Here is a 15,923-nt window from a genome sequence, read left to right on the forward strand (position 1 = left end):
CAGCTGAGGGTCCTGACTGTTAGAAGGAAAACTATCAAACAGGAAGGACACCCACACCAATACCCCATCAGTACGTCATCATCATCAAAGACCAGAGGCAGATAAAACCACAAAGATGCAGGGCAGAAAAGCTGGAAATTCAAAAAATAAGAGCGCATCTCCCCCTGCAAAGGAGTGCAGCCCATCGCCAGCAACGGATCAAAGCTGATCAGAGAATGACTTTGACAAGATGAGAGAAGAAGGCTTTAGTCCATCAAACCTCTCAGAGCTAAAGGAGGAATTACGTACCCAGCGCAAAGAAACTAAAAAGAGTGGAAGAAAAAAGAGTGGAAGAATTGACAGCTAGACTAATTAAAGCAGAGAAAGTCATAAACGAACTGACAGAGATGAAAACCATGACACGAGAAATACGTGACAAATGCACAAGCTTCAGTAACCGACTCGATCAACTAGAAGAAAGAGTATCAGCGATTGAGGATCAAATGAATGAAATGAAGCGAGAAGAGAAACCAAAAGAAAAAAGAAGAAAAAGAAATGAACAAAGCCTGCAAGAAGTATGGGATTATGTAAAAAGACCAAATCTACGTCTGATTGGGGTGCCTGAAAGTGAGGGGGAAAATGGAACCAAATTGGAAAACACTCTACAGGATATCATCCAGGAGAACTTCCCCAACCTAGCAGGGCAGGCCAACATTCAAATTCAGGAAATAAGAGAATGCCACAAAGATACTCCTCCAGAAGAGCAACTCCAAGACACATAATTGCCAGATTCACCAAAGTTGAAATGAAGGAAAAAATCTTAAGGGCAGCCAGAGAGAAAGGTCGGGTTACCCACAAAGGGAAGCCCATCAGACTCACAGCAGATCTCTCAGCAGAAACTCTACAAGCCAGAAGAGAGTGGGGGCCAATATTCAACATTCTTAAAGAAAAGAATTTTAAACCCAGAATTTCATATCCAGCCAAACTAAGTTTCATAAGTGAAGGAGAAATAAAATCCTTTGCAGATAAGCAAATGCTTAGAGATTTTGTCACCACCAGGCCTGCCTTACAAGAGACCCTGAAGAAAGCCCTAAACATGGAAGCTAATAACCGGTACCAGCCATTGCAAAAACATGCCAAAATGTAAAGACCATCAAGGCTAGGAAGAAACTGCATCAACTAACGAGCAAAATAACCAGTTAATATCATAATGGCAGGATCAAGTTCACACATAACAATATTAACCTTAAATGTTAATGGACTAAATGCTCCAATTAAAAGACACAGACTGGCAAACTGGATAAAGAGTCAAGACCCATCAGTCTGCTGTATTCAGGAGACCCATCTCACATGCAGAGACATACATAGGCTCAAAATAAAAGGATGGAGGAAGATCTACCAAGCAAATGGAGAACAAAAAAAGCAGGGGTTGCAATACTAGTCTCTGATAAAACAGACTTTAAACCATCAAAGATCAAAAGAGACAAAGAAGGCCATTACATAATGGTAAAGGGATCAATTCAACAGGAAGAGCTAACTATCCTAAATATATATGCACCCAATACAGGAGCACCCAGATTCATAAAGCAAGTCCTTAGAGAATTACAAAGAGACTTAGACTCCCATACAATAATAATGGGAGACTTCAACACTCCACTGTCAACATTAGACAGATCAACGAGACAGAAAGTTAACAAGGATATCCAGGAATTGAACTCATCTCTGCACCAAGTGGACCTAATAGACATCTATAGAACTCTCCACCCCAAATCAACAGAATATACATTCTTCTCAGCACCACATCACACTTATTCCAAAATTGACCACATAATTGGAAGTAAAGCACTCCTCATCAAATGTAAAAGAACACAAATTATAACAAACTGTCTCTCAGACCACAGTGCAATCAAACTAGAACTCAGGACTAAGAAACTCAATCAAAACCGCTCAACTACATGGAAACTGAACAACCTGCTCCTGAATGACTACTGGGTACATAATGAAATGAAGGCAGAAGTAAAGATGTTCTTTGAAACTAGTGAGAACAAAGATACAACATACCAGAATCTCTGGGACACATTTAAAGCAGTGTGTAGAGGGAAATTTATAGCACTAAATGCCCACAAGCAAAAGCAGGAAAGTTCTAAAATTGACACTCTAACATCACAATTAAAAGAACTAGAGAGGCAACAGCAAACACATTCAAAAGCTAGCAGAAGGCAAGAAATAACTAAGATCAGAGCAGAACTGAAGGAGATAGAGACACAAAAACCCTCCAAAAAATCAATGAATCCAGGAGTTGGTTTTTTGAAAAGATCAACAAAATTCACAGACCGCTAGCAAGACTAATAAAGAAGAAAAGAGAGAGGAATCAAATAGACGCAATAAAAAATGATAAAGGGGATATCACCACTGACCCCACAGAAATACAAACTACCATCAGAGAATACTATAAACACCTCTACGCAAATCAACTAGAAAATCTAGAAGAAATGGATAATTTCCTGGACACTTACACTCTTTCAAGACTAAACCAGGAAGAAGTTGAATCCCTGAATAGACCAATAGCAGCCTCTGAAATTGAGGCAACAATTAAGAGCCTACCCACCAAAAAAAGCCCAGGACCAGATGGATTCACAGCTGAATGCTACCAGAGGTACAAAGAGGAGCTGGTACCATTCCTTCTGAAACTATTCCAATCAATAGAAAAAGAGGGAATCCTCCCTAACTCATTTTATGAGGCCAACACCATCCTGATACCAAAGCCTGGCAGAGACACAACAAAAAAAGAAAATTTTAGACCAATATCCCTGATGATCATCGATGCAAAAATCCTCAATAAAATACTGGCAAACCGGATTCAGCAGCACATCAAAAAGCTTATCCACCATGATCAAGTGGGCTTCATCCCTGGGATGCAAGGCTGGTTCAACATTCGCAAATCAATAAACGTAATCCAGCATATAAACAGAACCAAAGACAAGAACCACATGATTATCTCAATAGATGCAGAAAAGGCTTTTGACAAAATTCAACAGCCCTTCATGCTAAAAACGCTCAATAAATTCGGTACTGATGGAACGTACCTCAAAATAATAAGAGCTATTTATGACAAACCCACAGCCAATATCATACTGAATGGGCAAAAATTGGAAAAATTCCCTTTGAAAACTGGCACAAGACAGGGATGCCCTCTCTCACCACTCCTATTCAACATAGTGTTGGAAGTTCTGGCTAGGGCAATCAGGCAAGAGAAAGAAATCAAGGGTATTCAGTTAGGAAAAGAAGAAGTCAAATTGTCCCTGTTTGCAGATGACATGATTGTATATTTAGAAAACCCCATTGTCTCAGCCCAAAATCTCCTTAAGCTGATAAACAACTTCAGCAAAGTCTCAGGATACAAAATTAACGTGCAAAAATCACAAGCATTCTTATACACCAGTAACAGACAAACAGAGAGCCAAATCATAAATGAACTTCCATTCACAATTGCTCCAAAGAGAATAAAATACCTAGGAATCCAACTTACAAGGGATGTAAAGGACCTCTTCAAGGAGAACTACAAACCACTGCTCAGTGAAATAAAAGAGGACACAAACAAATGGAAGCACATACCATGCTCATGGATAGGAAGAATCAATATCGTGAAAATGGCCATACTGCCCAAGGTTATTTATAGATTCAATGCCATCCCCATCAAGCTACCAATGAGTTTCTTCACAGAATGGGAAAAAACTGCTTTAAAGTTCATATGGAACCAAAAAAGAGCCCGCATTGCCAAGACAATCCTAAGTCAAAAGGACAAAGCTGGAGGCGTCATGCTACCTGACTTCAAACTATACTACAAGGCTACAGTAACCAAAACAGCATGGTACTGGTACCAAAACAGAGATATAGATCAATGGAACAGAACAGAGTCCTCAGAAATAATACCACACATCTACAGCCATCTGATCTTTGACAAACCTGAGAGAAACAAGAAATGGGGAAAGGATTCCCTATTTAATAAATGGTGCTGGGAAAATTGGCTAGCCATAAGTAGAAAGCTGAAACTGGATCCTTTCCTTACTCCTTATACGAAGATTAATTCAAGATGGATTAGAGACTTAAATGTTAGACCTAATACCATAAAAACTCTAGAAGAAAACCTAGGTAGTACCATTCAGGACGTAGGCATGGGCAAGGACTTCATGTCTAAAACACCAAAAGCAACGGCAGCAAAAGCCAAAATTGACAAATGGGATCGAATTAAACTAAAGAGCTTCTGCACAGCAAAAGAAACTACCATCAGAGTGAACAGGCAACCTACAGAATGGGAGAAAATTTTTGCAATCTACTCATCTGACAAAGGGCTATTATCCAGAATCTACAAAGAAGACATTGATACAGCCAACAGACACATGAAAAAATGCTCATCATCACTCGCCATCAGAGAAATGCAAATCAAAACCACAATGAGATACCATCTCACACCAGTTAGAATGGCAATCATTAAAAAGTCAGGAAACAACAGGTGTTGGAGAGGATGTGGAGAAATAGGAACACTTTTACACTGTTGGTGGGATTGTAAACTAGTTCAACCATTATGGAAAACAGTATAGCAATTCCTCAAGGATCTAGAACTAGATGTACCATATGACCCAGCCATCCCATTACTGGGTATATACCCAAAGGATTATAAATCATGCTGCTGTAAAGACACATGCACACATATGTTTATTGCGGCACTATTCACAATAGCAAAGACTTGGAATTAACACAAATGTCCATCTGTGACAGACTGGATTAAGAAAATGTGGCACATATACACCATGGAATACTATGCAGCCATAAAAAAGGATGAGTTTGCATCCTTTGTAGGGACATGGATGCAGCTGGAAACCATCATTCTTAGCAAACTATCACAAGAACAGAAAACCAAACACCGCATGTTCTCATTCATAGGTAGGAACTGAACAATGAGATCACTTGGACTCTGGAAGGGGAACATCACACACCAGGGCCTATCATGGGGAGGGGGAAGCGGGGGAGGGATTGCATTGGGAGTTATACCTGATATAAATGATGAATTGATGGGTGCTGACGAGTTGATGGGTGCAGCACACCAACATGGCACAAGTATACGTATGTAACAAACCTGCACGTTATGCACATGTACCCTAGAACTTAAAGTATAATAAATAAATAAATAAATAAATAAATAAATAAATAAATAAATAAGGAAAAAAAAAGAAAGAAAAGAAAATGGGAATAAGAAGACTATGGCCAGCACGGGTCTGTCTGATTCCAAACCCTATTCTCTTTCCAGTCACACTGTGCTGAGCCCTGAGAGTTACAAATTGTCCTAAGTTCCTTAGATACCTACATCAAGGGTGGGGCAAGGGTGGAGAGGAGAGGGCAGAGTAGACACCATGTCTCAGGGAACCTCGGATTAGGCCAGAACCCCAGGCGCTGGGTGCTACAGAAGAAATTTCCCTGGAATCTGCTAGTGACCCAGACTAGGGTCTCTGATGATTACGTAACAGCCATAGCTCCCCCAGACGGCTGGTATCCACAATGGCAGAAACAGGGGATCCCTTAGCTAGCTTAGATATTCTAGAAGAGCTAGGAGAAATCATACCTAGGTCTACACTACGGTTAGGCAGAAAAGGTTCAAAATGCCGACTTGCCTTGCTCCTAGCAAGAGTCACATCAGCTCCTGGTGGTGGTCACTTACCTTGCGCTCATCAAAAACTATAATCAGTGCTTCTATATCTCTCTCATTAAAAAATGACTTAGATTTCATAATCATTTCATAATCACACAGGGAGCAGTACACAGACCCTCACTGCCCCGGTGACATTTGCAAAAGGCACTGGGGCAGAAAGGGTCTGTGTACTGCTCCCCAAACTGATCCCCATCAAGCAAAGATTTCCACAGGGGCCCTTGTGTTCTGTCTCTAGAAGGAGAGGTAGCAACCTGCTGATCCTGTGGGCTCAGGTCTCCTTACCCATCCCTCACTCCTCACCAGCATTAGGAGACCCCATACCCCTTTCTGGTCATCACTCTGTTCTATGGATTGGGGCAGTGCCACTCATCCACAGAAGAGGACTTCCATGTCTATAGCGGTCTTCGCCATTTCCCAGCAAATGGCCACAAGATACCCAGTTCTTTCATGTCCTCCCATGTAGACATCCTGCATGTCTACCCCAGGTCTCACAGTTCTCTTGGGACTGCTTGGCCCGAAAGGGAAATAAGCAGATGGCTTGTCTATACCATACCTGTTTACAAAAGTTATTTCATGTGGGGAACTGAAGAAAAAAGATGGAACGGGAAGGAAGATTCTATGTATCGAGCCTCTGGAAATGGGAATCAATGAAACTTAAGTTCTCTCAGAAAGTGTGGGGTACATTGTACAACTTAACTTTAGGGAGCATGGTCCAATACAGTGCTTCCCATCCTCTCTATTGTCATGGTGCGTGGGGAACATGATCGTATTTGAACCACACACTGGGGAACAAGGTAAATAAGCAGGGCCACTCACAGCCAGAAACAATAGGCCAGGAAGCTCTGGAAACCCCAGACCCCACCAGGCCATACTGAGAACAAGGAACTCAAGTCTGGGCACACCACTGGGAGCCTGTAGTCCAGGCAATAGAAGGGTTGATGAAAATCCAAAGAAGCTCAATCCTGTTGTCACTGATGTGTGTATTTTTCCCCTGGGCAGCTCAGGAATCAACACAGCTACTTGGTGTCTGGAGCAGCTTTCTAAAACCTTCCCTCTCTGAGCCTCGACTTCTCCTCAGTCTAAAAATCACTCAGCAGCTCTGAACTCCTGATGATCAAGGGTCATTCTGATCATACATGATCAATTCTGTTTCTCTCATATAGCCAAAAAGTCAACAGTCCCCTAAGGAAAGGAAGGAAGAGAATTTGTATGATTCACACCATTACTGGGCAGTTTGTACTTTATCTCTTCCTTCCATAAAGCCTGTGGCAAAAAAACTGTTGTATTTTGATTGGTGACACCCCACAAAAGTCTCAAGACACATCTGCTATTTTGTTTTTAATAGCTCCCACCTTATTGGATCTTACTGCTAATGTAAAATGTCAATCAGTACATTTTTAAGTGGGCATTTTTAAAATAGTTTATTGCACCTTCAATTAAATTTATGACCTAACTAGCTGTTGCAAAGATATATGAAAGTCATGATTGGAGTTCACAGAATTATGCTAAAAATAACCTAACAAAAGGAAGAAGTGACGTAAATTCATGTATATGTTTATCAAATTTAATTTAATGAGTAGCTTTGAAATGACCCAGCAATCCCACTCCTAGGTTTATGTACCCGAAAGCAATTTGTGCATAGATCCGCCAAAAGACATGTACGAGAATGTTCATAGCAGCTTTATGCAAAATAGTCCCAAATTGGAAATAGCCCACATGTCTGTCAACAAAAGAATGAATAAATAGCTCATGCTATATCCACATAATAAGATAATACTTGGCAATAAAGGCAACACACTTCTAATACAACACGGATGAGTCTCACAATAGAAGACTAGAAGCCAGTCATAAAATAATACGTCTTTTATTATTTCACTTATATGAAGGTCAGGAGCACATGTCTGGAGTGGTTACTTCCAGGTGGAGAGGCAGGGATTGACTGGAAAGAGTATGAGGAACTTTCTGGAGTGCTGAACTTCTGATGCCTTGATCCAGATGGTGGTTACAAATATGTACACGTTTAAACAGTGAGCAACACACTTTAGATTGGTGTAGTTTATGTACTTGTATATCACAATAAAAAAATTAAAATTAAAATATATTTGACATACATTGAGTGTCTGGGAAAATTTCCCTAGTCACTTAACTATCCTTTATGGTTTAAAAAACAAAAATTAGAAGTTGAATTAGGCAAGGCCAGGACCCTTTGGAAGAGAAACAGGGATTAAACATCACATCAGGGACAGGTGGAAAAACCATTCAGCAAAATTCGTAGAACATCCTCTGCTGACCTGGCCCATCCTGAAGTCCCTCAACATGGGGCTTATTCTACCCTTTTTGCCTCCATCTCTCATTTTCCTGATTTCTTAATTATGTCTCTCCAAATTTACACGTTGAGGTCCTAACTCTCAGTGCCTCAGAATGTGACAGTATTTGGAGACAGGGTCTCAAAGAGGTAACTAAGTTAAAGTGAGGTCATTTGGATGGGCCCTAATTCAATCTAACTGGTGTCCTTATAAAAACAGATCAGGCCCCAGGGGAAGGACCACATAAAGATGCAGGAAGAAGATGACCATCTACAAGCCAAGGTGAGAGGCATCCGAAGAAACGAATCCTGCTGAGACTTTAATCTTGAACTTCTAGCCTCCAGAATTGTGAGAAAATAAATTCCTGCTATTTAAGCCACCCAGTCCGTGGTACTTTGTTATGGCAACCCTAACAAATTAATACAAGGCCTTTCTCCTGGTTGAGACCACTCACATTCCAACTCTGGCTTCTGCGTGGTATGGCTGCTTCAACTAAGTAGCCTTAAATTTATCCTTAATCTGTGTACAGACCTCAGTTCCAGAAGATATTTGGCACTCTGGATGCAAAACATACTCCAAGAACAAACCACTTTAGACAAATACAGGAAGCCCAAGTTTTACTTTCTGGAAAAAGAAGGGTAGGGGGTGGAGTCTAACAAACTCACAGTAACCCAAGCAAGTTCCCAGCCTCATTCATGTAAAACCTCTCCCAAAAAGAAGTAATTATTTGGCCTAATTTGGGGTCTCTTTTTAAGAAAAAGAAAGAATTGGACAATCAATCAGAAGAGATCTAGAGCATCATGTGTCTTTCTATGTTAACAGCGTTTGTCAAGCCATGAAAAGCTGACTTCTACTTCCCAGGGCATGGGGTAGACAAGCTGTCCCCTATTCCTTCTGCTAAGTACTTCTAAAAAACCCTGAACATTCTGTATAAAACAAATACCAGGAAACCCTGAAAGGTAGAAATAATAGGCCAAATCAGCTGGAGAACTTGGGACCCAAAGAATGACACAGTGGTGTGTTCCCTGGGTTTTCTTCTTACCTCATAAATCCCAGACTTGGAGCTGAAGAAGCTGGCAACTGGGAATGCCAATGGGCACAGACAAAAGAAAGTCTCAATCAAAGCCTACTTTCTCTAGCCAAAGGGCCAGGAAAGGGCATCCAAGTAGGACTGGTTATTTTAAACAAAAACCACTTGCCTACAAACACCACAGAAAAAACTATGGCTCACTCACACCAGAAAAGGCCAAGGGGGGAGCCTAGACTTTCATATTTACAAACTGCAGCAAGATACCCCAGCTCCACTCTCCACCCCCAACTCAAGCCAGGGTGATGTCAGACAAAGATGAAAAGGGGCCAAGACTTCATCCTATAGGATGGTAGCAACACCATCCATCAACAGCAGAATGCACATTCTTTACATGTGCCTACAGAACATATACCAAGATAGAATATACCCTGGGTCATAAACACACACACACCTGCCCAATAAATTTAAAACAGTTGAAATTATACAGAGCATGTCCTCTGATCACAAAAGAATCAAACTAGAAATCAATAACAGAAAGATAAGAAAATCTCCAGAGACTTGGAAACTAAAGAAGAGTGAACTATTATGTCTTCTTGATGCATTGACCTTTTGATCATTATATAATGTCTTTATCTGTCTCTGGTAATTTTCTTTGCTTGAAAATCCACTTTATCTTTCTCTTTTTATTGCCAACTTGCCTATATCATTATATTTAAAGCAAGTTGCTTGTACATAGGATATATTTGGGTGATTTTTTAAAAAATCCACTTTGCCAATCTCCACCATTTGATTGGTATATTTATACCATTTACAAGCATCGAACATTTTCCACCTAAGATTAGGGACAAGGCAAGAATGTCCACATGCACTACTCTAATTCAACATAGTACTGCAAGTGATAGCCAGAGCAATAAGACAAGAAAAAGAAAAAGAAATAAAAGGCATACAGATTGGAAAAAAAGGAAACAAAACTGTTCCTACTTACAGAGGGTAAGACTGTCTACATACGAAATCCCAAGAATATACAAAAAAACTTCTAGAGTAAATGAATTCAACAAGTTCACAAGACACAAAATAAACATACAAAAACTAATTATATTTCTATATATTAGAAGTGAACACATGGGGACTAAAAGTAAAAATATAATGTAAATTAAAACTACCATAAGGTATCACTTCACACCTGTTAGAATGACTATTATCAAAAAGGAAAGTGATAACAAATGTTGGTGAGGGTATGGAGAAAAGGGAACCCTTGTCCACAGTTTGTGGACATAACACTACAGACATACTTCATTTTGTAATGTTTTGCAGATTCTACCTTTTTCTTTTTTACAAATTGAATGTTTGTGGCAACTCTGTGTCAAGCAAGTCTATCAACACAATTTTTCCAAAGCATGTACTGACTTGCTGTCTCTGTGTCCCATTTTGGCAATTCTCACAATATTTTCAAACTTTTTCGTTATTATTACACCTGTTATGGTGATCTCATCAAGAATCTTTCATGTAGGCATGGTAATTGCTTTAGGGTGCCATAAATCATGCCCATATAAGATGACAAATTTAATCAACAAATGTGCACATTCTGACTGCTCCACCAACTGGCTGTTTCTCCATCTCTCTCCTTCAAGCCTCCATATGCCCTGAGATACAACATATTGAAATTAGTTAATAACCCCGCAATGGCCTCTAAGTGTTCAAGTGAAAGGAAGAGTCTCTCATCTTTCACTTTAAATCAGAAGCTAGAAATGATTAAGCTTAGTGAGGAAGCATATTGAAAGCAAAAACAGACCAAAAGCTAGGCCTCTTGCACCAAACAGTTAACCAAATTGTTAATGCAAGGGAAGATTTCTTGAAGGAAATTTAAAAGTGGTACTCAGTGAATACACAAATGATAAAAAAGCAAAAAGGCCTCATTGTTGATATGGAAAAAGTGCTAGTGGTCTGGATAGAAGATCAAACCAACCACAACATTCTCTTAAGCCAAAGCCTTATCCAGAACAAGGCCCTAACTCTCTTCAATTCTGTGAAGGCTGAGAGAGATGAGGAAGTTGTAGAAGAAAAGTCGGAAGCTAGCTGAGGTTGGCTTATGAAGTTGAAAGAAAGAAACCATCTCTATAACATAAAAATACAGTGTGAAACTGCAAGTGCTAACATAGAAGTTGTACCAAGATATCTAGAAGATCTAGCTAAGATGATTGATGAACATGGCTACACAAAACAACAGGTTTTCAATGTAGACAAAACAACATTAAGTTGGAAAAAGATGCCTTCTAGGACTTTCATTTCTAAAGCAGAGAAGTCAATGCCTGGCTTTAAAGCTTCAAAGGACAGGCTGACTTTCTTGTTAGGGGCTGATGCAGTTGGTGACTAAGTTGAGGTCAATGCTCATTGATCATTCTGAAAATCCTAAGGCCCTTAAGAATTATGCTAAATCTACTCTCCCTGTGCTCTATAAGTGGAAAAACAAAACCTGGGTGACAGCACTTCTGTTTATAACATGGTTTTGCTGACTATTTCAAGCCCACTGTTGAGATCTACTGCCCAGATAAAAAAGATTCCTTCCAAAAGATTACTGCTCACGGACAATGCACTTAGTCATGAAGACCTCTGATGGAGATGTACAAGGAGATGAATGCCTGCTAACACAAGATCCATTTTGCAGTCCATGGATCAAGGAGTAATTTAGCCTTTCAAGTTCTATTATTTAAGCAATACATTTTGTAACACTATAGCTGCCATAGATAGTTATTCCTCTGATGGATCCGGGCAAAGTAAATTGTAAGTCTTCTGGAAAGGATTTACCATTCTAGATGGCATTGAGAACATTCATGATTGAAGAGAGGAGGTCAAAATATCAACATTCACAGGAGTTTGGAAGAAGCTGATTCCAACCCTCATGGATGTCTTTGAAGGGTCCAAGACTTCATTTGAGGAAGTAACTGCGGATGTGGTGAAAATAGCAAGAGAACTAGAATTAAAAGTGGACCCTGAAGATGGGACTGAATTGCTGAAATCTCATGATAAACAATGAATTGATGAGGAGTTGCTTTTTAAGCAGGAGCAACTAAAATGGTTTCTTTAGATGGAACCTACACCTGCCGAAGATGCTGCGAACATTGTTGAAATGACAACAAAGGATTTAGAAGATTACATAAATCCAGTTGATAATGCAGCAGCAAGATTTGAGAGCATTGACTCCAATTTTGGAACAAATTCTACTATAGGCAAAAATCCTATCAAACAGCATTGCGCACTACAGAGAAATCCTTCATGAAAGGAAGAGTCTATTGATGCGGCAAACTTCATTGTTGCTGTATTTTTAGAAATTGCCATAGCCACCCCAACTTTCAGCAACCAGTACTCTGATTAGTCAATAGTCAACATCAAGGCAAGACCCTCCACCAGCAAAAAGATCATGACTCACTGAAGGTTCAGATAATCATTAGCATGTTTTAGTAATAAAATATTTTTAATTAAAGTATGTACATAGTGTTTTTAGACAAAATGCTATTGCACACCTAATAGGCTACAGTACAATGTAAACATAACTTTTATTTTCGCTGGAAAAAAAAAAAAAATGTGTGACCCACTTTGTTGCAATACTCGCTTTATTGTGGTGATCTGGAACTGAACCCACAATATCTCCAAGGTATGCCTGTGTGGGGGTTCCTAAAGAAATTAAAAATTAAAGCTACCGCATGGCCTAGAAATGCCTCTTTTCTGGTATATACCTGAAGGAGATAAAATCACTATCTCATAAAAATATCTGCTCCTATGTTCACTGCAGCATCATTCACAATAGCCAAGATATGAAAACAACCCAAGTCTCTGTCAATAAATGAATCAATAAAGAAAAAAAGAAAATGTAGTGTTGGTTTTGTTGGTGTATGTATCCACACATGCACACAATGGAATATTATTCAGCCTTAGAAAAGGAGATCCTACCATTTGCCACAGTTTGAATGGACCTAAAGGATATTACGTTGAGATAAAGCAGACACAGAAAAAAAATGTTGCATGATCCCACTTACATGTGGAATCCTTTTTTAAAAAAAGTCTAACTATACAGAGATATAGAATAACACAGTGGTTACTAGAGTGAGGGACAGGGGAGGGGAGGAAATGGAGAGATGGGGTCAAGTCACAAAGTAGCAGATATGTAAGATGAACAAGACTAGAGATCTAATGTATGAGAGAACTATAGTTAATAAAATCATATGGTACTGAGAATTTTTGTTAAATAAGTAGATTGTAACTGCTCTTGTTACTATCTGTGTTACCATAGATAGTAAAATATTTGCTATAGTAAAACAAATTTACGTATTTATCATCTCACAGATGATTATTTTACTATCTATATGTATCTCATAACATCATGCTGTAAATCTCAAATATAAATATACACAATTAAATTTATTTCCAACAAAGAAAATTAAAATATTAAATTTAATTAATTAAATTAAATTAATAAAAATATAAAATTAAAATATAATGCTATTTATGTTTACTTTAAAAATTAAATACTTAGGTGTAAATCTGGAAAACTATATATGGGATCCATATGCTGAAAAATGCACAATGCTGATGAGAGAAATTAAAGAGGATATAAATAAATAAACATATTTGCACAGATTAGAAGACTCATCATAACAATGATATCAATTCTCCCCAAATTAGCATAAAGTTTGAATGCAATTTCTATCAAAGTCCTTGCAAGAGAGACAAAATATTGTTCTGAAATGAATATGACAAAGCAAAGGAACTAGACTAGTTTAAAAAATTGAAAAAAAGAATAGTGGGAGAAATCAGTCTGTCTAATTTTGAACCATTACATAATATGTAATGTTAAATGTTACTTCTGAAATAAGGAATATTATATAAGTAATCAACACTATATGGTATTGGCAGAGGAATGGACACATTGATTAATGAAACAGAAAAGAGAACCCAAAACTAGACTCACGCAAGCCAGACACAATGGCTAGTGCCTATAGTCCCAGCTCCTCAGGAGGCTGAGACAGGAGGATCACTCAAGGCCAGGAGTTTGAGGGTGTGGTGCACTATGATTGCACCTGTGAATAGCCATGTACTCCAACCTTGGCAACATAGTGAAATCTCATCTCCAAACAAAAAAAAAAAAAAAAGGAAGAACTCAACTCAGACAAATATGCCCAATTGACTTTTGACAATGATGAACATGCAATCCAGCAGAGTAAAAAGCCATTTTCAATAAATGGTGTTGGAGCAATTGGACATCCACAGGCCAAAAAAAAATGAACCTAGACCTCCATCTCATGCTTTCTCCAAAAATTAATTCAAAATGGGCCACAGGCTTAAATGTAAAACTGTAAGATGTTTAGGGGGAAATATAATAAAATGTGCATGAATTAGAACTAGGCAAAGACTTCTTAAGCTTGATACCAAAATCATGATCCATAAAAGAAAAATTGATAAATTTGACTTCATCAAAATTAAAAGTTTTTGTTTTGCAAAAGACACTGTTAAGAGGATAAAGAGACAAACCACAGATTGGGAGTAAATATTTGCAAACCACATATTCAACAAAGGATTAATATCTAGAATATATTTAAAAAAACTCTCAAAACTCATCAGTCCTGGTTGAAAAATGGGGAAAAGACATAAGGAGCATTTCACAAAAGAGGGTATTCGGATGACAATGAATTTACGCAAAATGATATTCAACATCTTAAGCCATCAGGGAAATATAAATTAAAACCACAATGAGATATTACTACAATCCATTAGGATAACCAGGATGCAGAGAAACTGTATAATTCATGCATTGCTGGTGGGAATGTAAAAATGGTATAGCCACTATGTAAAACAGTTGGCAGTTTCTAAAAAAATAAACTTGCAACTACCATATGACTCAGCAATTACATTCCTAGGCATTTATCCCAGAGAAATAAAACTTACATTCATACCAATACCTGAGCACAAATTTTTATATCTGATTTCTTCCTAGTAGTCAAAAACTAAAAACAACCTAGATGTCTTTCTTTTTTGCAGTGGAGGGAGTCTTGCTCTGTGGCCCAGGCTGGAGTGCAGTGGCGCAATCTCGGCTCACTGCAAGCTCCGCCTCCCGGGTTCATGCCATTCTTCTGCCTCAGCCTCCCGAGTAGCTGGGACTACAGGCACCAACCACCACGTCTGGCTAATTTTCATATTTTTAGTACAGACAGGGTTTTACTGTGTTAGCCAGGATGGTCTCTAACTCCTGACCTCGCGATATGCCCTCTTCGGCCTCCCAAAGTGTCGGGATTACAGGCATGAGCCACTGCACCTGGCCAACCTAGATGTCTTTCAGTGAGTGAATAGTTAAACAAACTTTGGTACATTCTTACCATGGAATACTCCTCAGTAATAAAAAGAATTTAGCTATTGATACACCTAGTCTCTAGAGAATTATGCTCAGTTAAAAAGCCAATCCCATATTTAATTCCATACCTAATATTATTGAAATGACAAAATTATAGAAGTGGGGAACAGATTAGTGGTTGACAGTGGTTAAGAAGAGAGGGAAGTAGATGTGGCTATAAAACACCAACATGAGGGATCCTGGCAATGATGGAATTGTTCTGTATCTTGACTATATCAATATCAGTATCCTGGTTGTGATACTGTACTACAGTTTTATAGAATGTTACCTTTGGGGGAAACTGGGTAAAGGGTACAGGAGATCTCTCTGTATTTCTTTTTTATAACTACATGTGAATCTATGGTTATTTCAAAATAAAAAGTTTAATTAAAAACACACACACGGAAGAGAAAAAGGTCATATAAACAGTAGAAGGAGAAAATTCTCAAAGTAGACTCTGGTTCAGCACACTATTCGTGATCCAGGTGCATTTTATGAGCACAGTCTTTCTTAGCATTT

This window comes from Piliocolobus tephrosceles, chromosome 5 (genome assembly GCF_002776525.5).
Source record: "Piliocolobus tephrosceles isolate RC106 chromosome 5, ASM277652v3, whole genome shotgun sequence".
Classification (NCBI taxonomy): domain Eukaryota; kingdom Metazoa; phylum Chordata; class Mammalia; order Primates; family Cercopithecidae; genus Piliocolobus; species Piliocolobus tephrosceles.